Raw genomic sequence first — 8,947 nt, 5'->3', positions numbered from 1 at the left:
CTAAAGGTCTCTATATCCAGATAACGTTGTACTAGCACATGAGTACGACTAATCCTGATATGCTCCTCCATCACCATGATACTCTTCACTGTCATAATTTGTAGCCAGCACCTTGGGTGTAGTATGAGTCATTCGGGGCAAACTTATATGCTGCTCTATCATAGTCATCAACACCAAGAAGTAGATCTAACAAAGATGTTTGCAAAAAGGAGTGAGTTCAAAAGAACTCAACAAGGCAGTTCATTCCACAATAACACAATAAAACATGATAGCAAAATATAACGGATGCAAGATGATATGAAACAGACATGCATGTATGATTCTAACTCTATGTATGCTGGTCTCTAGTGGTAGACATACTTTAAGTCATAGCACCTGTCCCATCCCTCCAGCCGGTACCTTATCTGGAATACCCAGAGGTGTGATCCACAGCCCTGAAGATCAAGTTTAGGAATGATCATATCCACTTAGCACAATAGCATAATCAAAAGCAAGAACAAATTATTGTATTCAAGTAATTTAATAAGAAAAGTCAAGAAAGGATCTCAGAAGGATCACAAAAGAATATCAAAGTGCGGAAATAACAAGATACCAATCTAAAGAAACTATAGAGTATAACGGAAATATACCCCACAAACAAATGCGAAAGGTAGATCGAAATCTAAAGCAAAGTCTAGGATAGTACAAATAAAAGTAAAGGTCCTAGAAGAAACAAGAGAAATCTAATCAACATCTTCTCTCGGCTCTTCTTCTTCTTCAATCTTCATCTTCTTCACTGTCGAGTAATGCTCTTGTAGCTTCAGGTAAGTATCTAACTCACGATCCCATTGGCGAACAAGACGATGCCGGCTGCCATCAATAGGAACCATCAGAGCAGTCTAAACCTATGAGCTGGCTACCCCACTGGTCATAACCTTTTCCAGAAACTTCTGGAGCTGCACCATATAAGGAAGGGTTCTCCGTACCGTAGCACGGGTTCTCTTCCGAACCTACAAGGTCATTTATAAACAAGTCTCGCGAAGGGTGAGCTCAAAAAGAACTTAGCAAGTATCCAATCACAATAAGCATCTTCACACACAATCAAAGGCAAACATAAGTGCAATGATATGAAGCAATAATGCAAGTATGCTTCTAACTCTATATATGTATGCTGGTCTCTATTGATAAACACAGTTTTAGTCATAACACCATACTCCTCTGGGTGTGGGTTTCAAATCACTCTCCCTCAGCCTTCCCAGCATCTTGGGTTCTCCGTTTGGTAAATGGGTCCTGAAACCTTCCTGGACATACCTTGGCCGGGGTTTAGGTCAACAGTCTTTCACATCACCATTTGGCTTGAGTACTGGCGCGTGTACAGGGTTAATATTAGCCCAATGCAAGTCATCTACTAAGTCACATCTACTTAGGGTTAGATACGTCCTTGCTTCTCGCAATCCTTTTCGGTACCTTTCCCACTAGAGTCATCGTCTCCTTCCTGGCTACGTAGACTCTTAACCGTATTGGTCATCCACACATAGTAAATGGAAAGCTCTCATGTCCTCTCATGCTTCCTGCAATCTCGAGTGCCCACGAGCCCGAGTCTACCACATGCAACCCTACCAATGAATGGCCCCCACAATGTGTCACGCCCTCCCAGCCGGTACCCTATCTGGCATACCCGAGAGTGTGATCCACCACCGAAGATCAGGTATCGAGTGATCAACCTCCCACATAAACAATAACATAATCATGAACAACCATAACAAGAGTGCGGAAGATAAATCATAGATCCAATGATGAAAGAATGAATCATAAACGAAACGGAATAATAGATATAATCAGAGTGTCAAACAGATAAGTAAAGTGAAGCAAAAATCCCACTTTACATCCAGCGGAAAAGTAGCTCTAAAGAATAAACTAGATAAAAGCTAATCCCAGTAGCAAGTACATTGGGTAACTAAATTATTCTCCACTTTGTAGACGACATCCTTGTAGGTGTAGATCTCATAGATAGCACAAGGACGCTTCCACTCAATGGTCGGACTAAGCATCGTACGGAGCATAACCACCCGTGGGATCTTCAGAGTAATTGTGGTAACCGCAATCACCTTCCCGGAGATATGTCTCTTCGCCTTGCGCTTCCTCATAGGGACCGTCATAGTATTCCGTACACTGCAGGATAGTCTAACAACATTGTACAATAAAGGAATGAGTTTCAAAGAAACTCGGTAAAGCGATTAAAATCCATAATAACATAAATGGCAGGATTCCAGAACAAACATAAATGCAATATGATATGAGACAAACAATGAATGAATGATTCTAACTCTATGTATCTTTGGTCTCTATTGGCAGACATGCTTTAAGTCATAGCACCGTACTTCTTTAGGAAAGTCCACTCACATCCTCAACCATTTAAGATATCTTGGATTCCCTCCAACCATTTAAGATATCTCGGGCGACCGATTGGTAATGGGTCCTTCATCCCTCGGGACAAACCTTGGCGGGGGGTTAAGTCAACACACTCTCTCACAACCATTTGGTATAAATCTTGGCGCATGTCGGGGGTAATACCTAGCCAAATGCAAGTCTTCTACTTGGTTACATCAAGTCGGATCCAGATACTTCCATTCCTCGTCCCCTGACGATCCTTTCCGGTATCCTTCACACTAGAGTCGGCGTATCCACTGGCATGGCCGACCAACTCGGACTACGGACTCATCAACCCTATTGATCATCCACATATGGTAAACGGGAAGCTCTCACGTCCTCTCACGGGTTGGTTACCGGTCTTAAGCGCCCGTGAGCCCAAGTCTAACCATATGCAACCCTACCAATAAATGGCCCCCACAATGTGATTCCTGTCCTCTCACGGGTTGGTTACCGGTCTTGAGCGCCCATGAATCCCCATTGCTACCACGGGTCGTTCGGTCTCAATACCCCTCCGATTAGGGTCTGACATAACAGGACATCCTAGCCAAACACTACTAGACAATCCTATATATGTCATCCAACAGTTTAGGAAGGTGTCCAGAGGGCATCTCCGGAAACATCCCATAATATTCCCGTAGTAGTCCAAGGACAGAAATGTCAAAAGGACACCTCTCCTTTCCAAACCATACGTAAGCATACACATGCATCAATTCATATCATCACATATATGGTAACTCCATATATGGAAAGAAATCAATATTTACAATCATTTGTATAACATTGGTAAGTAAATCATACATGAATCAATTCAATATGAATAAGTAATGCTACTGTAATCAAGGTTATGCAACAGTAGAATATCATTGTAAGAATCTAATTTAGGAAACATATTAATGATATTCAAATATAGAAACTAGATTCATGCTATCTATGTAATTAAGGAAATAACCATCCTTACCTTTTATAACTCGCAAAGAATCCTAAGAAATCAAGTAAGATCTTGGCAACCTTGAGAAGAAGGTCCTAAACAAGTATATACAACATATTAGGAAAGATCCCTAACAGAAAATATAACAAAGCATCCAAAAGCAGACCAATTCTGGAGTTGCTTGTACTCATTGGTCGAGTGGATTGGTCGAGTGGTCCAGTCGACCAATCAGTCGACCAATGCGAGACGATAGCTTAGAAAATCAGAGTTTTGAGATATGAAATCCGAATTTGGTGGTTCAAAAGGGTACTAATCAAGGGGTAGACTACATCAGTAGTATTCTAGCATATAGGGGACCTCAAAACACTAATCAAATCAAGGTATCAAGATCCAAATTAGGAAACAAAAAGTTACCATAAATAAATCAAACATGGATCTTGATGAATTTTGAAATAGAAAACAAGGACAAGAACAATAGGAGGATGGATCATTGCTTTTGGTAATGAAAACATGAAAACATGCATAGGTCTTCATAGAATAAGGCTTAGAAGCATAAATCTAAATAAGGAAATAAAACCTACCATATATGTACTATCATGCATCATGAAGAACACATAGTAAGGTAGAAGAGAACAACTAGAATTCTATGGATTATGGATCATAGAAAGAAAACACAACCATTAACCACTAACATGATCAATGAAAGAAGATCCAAAGAGATCAGAATTCAGATTAGGAAATTAATGAGAGATTAAATCATGGTTTGATCATGAATCCTTCAAAAGCTTGCAATGATCATGGTTAAGATCATTGTTCTAGCCTTAAATCCTTAGGATGATCATGAGAACATGTTCGAGAGATGTTTGCAACAGAGGATGCAGCATCTCTTCTCTGTCTCAACTCAAAAAGGAAAGAAAAACAAAGATGTAGGAGAAGAAGAGAGAGTAGACATACCTTTTGATGCAAAAAGAAGAGTTCCGACGAAGATCCGCCAAGAAAACTCCAAGGATGCAAGAGAGATGACTTGCAGAGGTCTTTGGTTCGTTCCAGAGGCTTTGGAGGCAGCAAATACGAAGTGGACTCGAGGTTAGACTTAAATAGAGCAAGAATCAACCTAATTGCCAAAGACAGCACCCATTGGTCGAGTGGATTGGTCGGCGGCCGCCCCGGATCGACCAATCGGTCGACCAATGCGACATACAAGGCCAAAACAGGGAATTGAAGGCCCAGATCAAATCCAAACCTAAAGGGGTTTTGCACACAAGTCAAGTGACTTACCTAGTAGGTAGAAATGCCTTCAAACCAAGATAGAGAGCACTCCAAGTCCATCAACTAATTAGATCTTCATCAGGATTCTGTTTCCATAAATAGAACCTCATCATCAACCTTCATGGATTCAAAGCCAGACACCAAGTCCTCTATTGGGATGGCCCAAAGCTGACTTCTTACTTTACTTCGGGTCATCGGACCTACAAATAACAAGGTTTCCGGGTCAAGGTTAGGGCTGGGTTTCACACAATGTGATTCATGTCCTCTCACTGGTTGGTTACTAGTCTTGAGCGTCCACAAATCCCCATTGTTGCCACGGGTCACTCGGTCTCAATTCCCCTTCCGATGGGGTTAGATGTCACATCCTGCCCAAATACACCCAGCCTATACCCTATCTGGGTTACCCGGGGGAGTGATCCACATCCCAAAAGATCAAGTTTAGGAACGATCATATCTATTTAGCACAATAACATAATCAAAAGCAAAAACAAATCATTGTATTCTAATAAGTTAATAATAAAATTCAAGAAAAGATCTTAGAAGGATCACTAAGAATATCAGAGTGCGAATTAACAAGATACCAAATCAAAAGACAACTGTAGAGTATAGCGGAATATATTCCACAACATATGCGGAAAGGTAGATCGAAATCTAAGGAAAGCTCTAAGCTAATACAAGTAAAGTAAAAGATAAGTCTAGAAGAAACAAGAGAAATCTAATCCACATCTTCTATCGGCTCTTCTTCTTCTTCTTCACCTTGCGCTTCCTCATACGTACCGTCATAGTATTCCAAACCTGTAGAGAAGTCTAACAAAAGATATGGTACAAAAGGAGTGAGTTTCGAAAGAAACACAGTAAGGCAAGTTAAATCCACAATAACATAAATGGCAGGATTACAAAGCAAAGCATAATGCAATATGATATGAGATAGACAATGTAAGCATGAATTTAACTCTAAGAATGCTGGTCTCTATTGGCAGACATGCTTTAAGTCATAGCACCAGACTTCTTTGGGTAGGTCTCATCACACAACACCGTTTGGTAGTGGGTAGGAACACCTTCCGAACAACCTTGGCTGGGGTTTAAGTCACCACTCTCTCACATCACCGTTTGGTATAAGTATTGGCGCATGTCAGGGTTAAGCCTAGCCAAATGCAAGTCTTCTACTTAGTCATATCAACTCAGTTCCAGATACATCCATTCCTCGCCCCTGGCGATCCTTTCCGGTATCCTTCACACTAGAGTCCTCATAGTCCCTGACTACGGACTCATCAACCCTATTGGTTATCCACATATGGTAAACGGGAATCTCTCATGTCCCCTCACGGGTTGGTTACCGGTCTTGAGCGCCCATGAGCCCAAGTCTATCCATATGCAACCCTACCAATGAATGGCCCCCACAATGTGATTCCTGTCCTCTCACGGGTTGGTTACCGGTCTTAAGCACCCATGAATCCCCATTGCTGCCACGGGTCGTTCGGTCTCAATACCCTTCCGAATCAGGTCTAATATAACGGGGTATTCCTAACCAAACACTACTAGACAGCCCTAGGTATGTCAACCAACAGTTTAGGATGGTGTCAAAGGGCATCTCCCGGAACATCCCATAATATTCCCGTCGGTGTCCAAGGACAGAAGTGTCAAAAGGACACCTCCCCTTTCCAAACCATATTTAATCATTCATAACCATGAATCAATCATATCACAAATATAGTAATTCCCCATATGGAAAGAAATCAATAACATGATCCAACATGTATATAATTGGCAAGCAAATCATATATGAACTAATTAGCATAAACAAATAATGCTACTGTAATTAAAGTAGTTGCATCAGTAGTACATCAATATAGAAATCTATTTATGGAAATAAATCAGTGAGGTTCAAATATAGAAACTAAATCATGCAATCTATGTAATTAAGGAAATAACTATCCTTACCTTATATAACTTGAAGAGAATCTCTAAAGATCCAGGAGAATCTTCCCAAACTTGGCAAGAAGGTCCTAAACAAGTATATATATCATATTAGGAAAGAAACCTAGAAGGTAAGAGATCAAATCATCCAAAATAGACCAAATATGAGGTTGTTGTCATCATTGGTCGATTGATTGATCTACTGACCCAGTCAACCAACAGGGTTAGTGACATAAAAAAACATGGATTTTTTTATCCGAAATCCGAATTTTGTGATTCGAATCGCCACCAAACAAGAAAGGAATTATCATGATAGTATTCTAGTACTAAGGAACAAACCTAACACTATCATTGATAAAAAATCTAAAGACACAAATAAGGAAACAAAACTTACCATAAATGTATTAGTCTTGGTTTTCGAAGAAAGCATGGTATGATCAAGAAGAAGGAACTAGAGATTGATAGGTTACAACTCTTGTAAAGAAAACACAGCGATTGACTACTAATATGATCAATAAAACAGATCTAAGAAGATCAGAATTTGAATCAAAAGATGAACGAAGACAAGATCATGATTCCTTCAAAAGCTTGCAATGATCATAATTAAGTTATGATCATTGCATTAGCCATTAATCCTTAGGAAATCATGAGAAATGAGTAGAGGGATGCTTGCAACAGAGAATGCAACATCTTCTCTACTATCTTAGCCCAAAAAGGAAAGAAAATCAGAAATGGAGAAGAAGAGAGCGTAACATACCTTTCGATGCAAGAAGAGAAGAAATGCAAGAGTCCTTGCAAGAATCCAACCTTGGATGCAAAAGAAATAGTTGAAATGGAGCTTTGGCTCGTTCCAGAGGCTTAGGAGGCAGAAAATACGAAGTAGACTCGAGATTAGACTTAAATAGAGCAAGCAAAGATCTAATCAGCAAAACAGATCTCATTGGTCGATTGATTGGTCTATTGGCCCCAATCGACCAATCAGTCGAACAATGGAGACAACAAGGTACAAAAATGCACTATTTTGGTCATAACTTCTTCGTTTGAAGTCCGATTGATCCGAGATTCGAAAGGGAACTTCACACAAACATAATAAGATTATCTAGCATGAATTGGACATCATCCATGGTAAAAAAAAAATCAGTACTTTATAAATTGGGAACATGAGTTTCTAAATTGGAAACATGGTTCTCATAGCAAACTCACCATAGATTTAAGCGAAAAATTAGAGAGAACAAGGCTTCACTCTAAATGGAATATCAAGAACATATCAGAGGCAAGAATAACTAAATAGAAAATCAAAAGAATACTAATCCTAGAATGAGAGGAATCAAAAATAGAAACTTACTAGAATGCTTATATCAATGGTCAACATAGAAGGCTAAAATGGCTAGAAAGAAAGGGGAATTGATTTGAATAGATGAAATACATTAGAACAGTAGTAAAGGCTAAGATCAAAATGTTAAACATCAATTAGAAAAGAAGCTACAGTAGAATGATCATGCTGTCCAAAACTCGATCAAAATCAATGAAGAATTGAAGAGATTCACCATGTGGTTTCAAGGAATGCATAGAGTGATTGGGGGTTCACTCTGAGACATAAGGAGATTAGAGAATAGGTAGTTACAGTAGTGTAACACCTTCTCCACAATCAAAACATCAAGATAGAACAGTAAGAAGAAGAAAAGATCATTGAAATCAAGGTTTAACTTCAAGGTGTAACATTAAACTAACATTTCTTTACCCAAGACAGATAGGGTGTCCTTGCTAGGTTTGGGCTGGATTTCACATTAGATATGACAAGGGTTTCCTAGCCAAACACTTCTGGACCAATCCTAGGTATGTCAACCAGTAGTCAGGGAAAGCGCCAAAGGGCACCATAGAAAGAGTCCCATACCACCTCCACTGGTGTCTAAAGACAAAAATGCCAAAAGTGCATTCCCCATTGGAAAACTACGACCTAGGCATTTACATCGTATCATGATTCCATACATATCACATTCACATCATAGTCCAAATCACATTCACATTACTCCATAATCAATTCTAATATGTAAACCTCAATATGAACATGCTATCATAGTTACAGAAGTAATATAATGTAAAGAAAGCAAAACTGCAGTAGCTAGATCATGCATTCATGTCATATCATAAAAAAGCATGTAAATATGCATATTGTGAGGTGGAATACTCACCTCAAAATCTAAAATTATAATATTTAAGTTAGAGATCAGAGAACAATTCTAAAATCACCTAAACAAGCTTGAGAAAACATGTATAGACCATAAGAAGTAAATCCAAGAGATAGGTGTCGAAATAGAGCAAAATATGGGTCAATTGGTCAGAAGCATGGCCCAATCGACCAAGCAGTCGACCCAGTGAACAGTATGGAACAACAAACCCTAAATCGGTCATAACTTTTTT

This window comes from Hakea prostrata, chromosome 6, assembly GCF_041222555.1.
Source record: "Hakea prostrata isolate BN-2017 chromosome 6, UWA_Hpros_2, whole genome shotgun sequence".
Classification (NCBI taxonomy): domain Eukaryota; kingdom Viridiplantae; phylum Streptophyta; class Magnoliopsida; order Proteales; family Proteaceae; genus Hakea; species Hakea prostrata.
Note: the sequence above shows the minus strand (reverse complement) of the source record.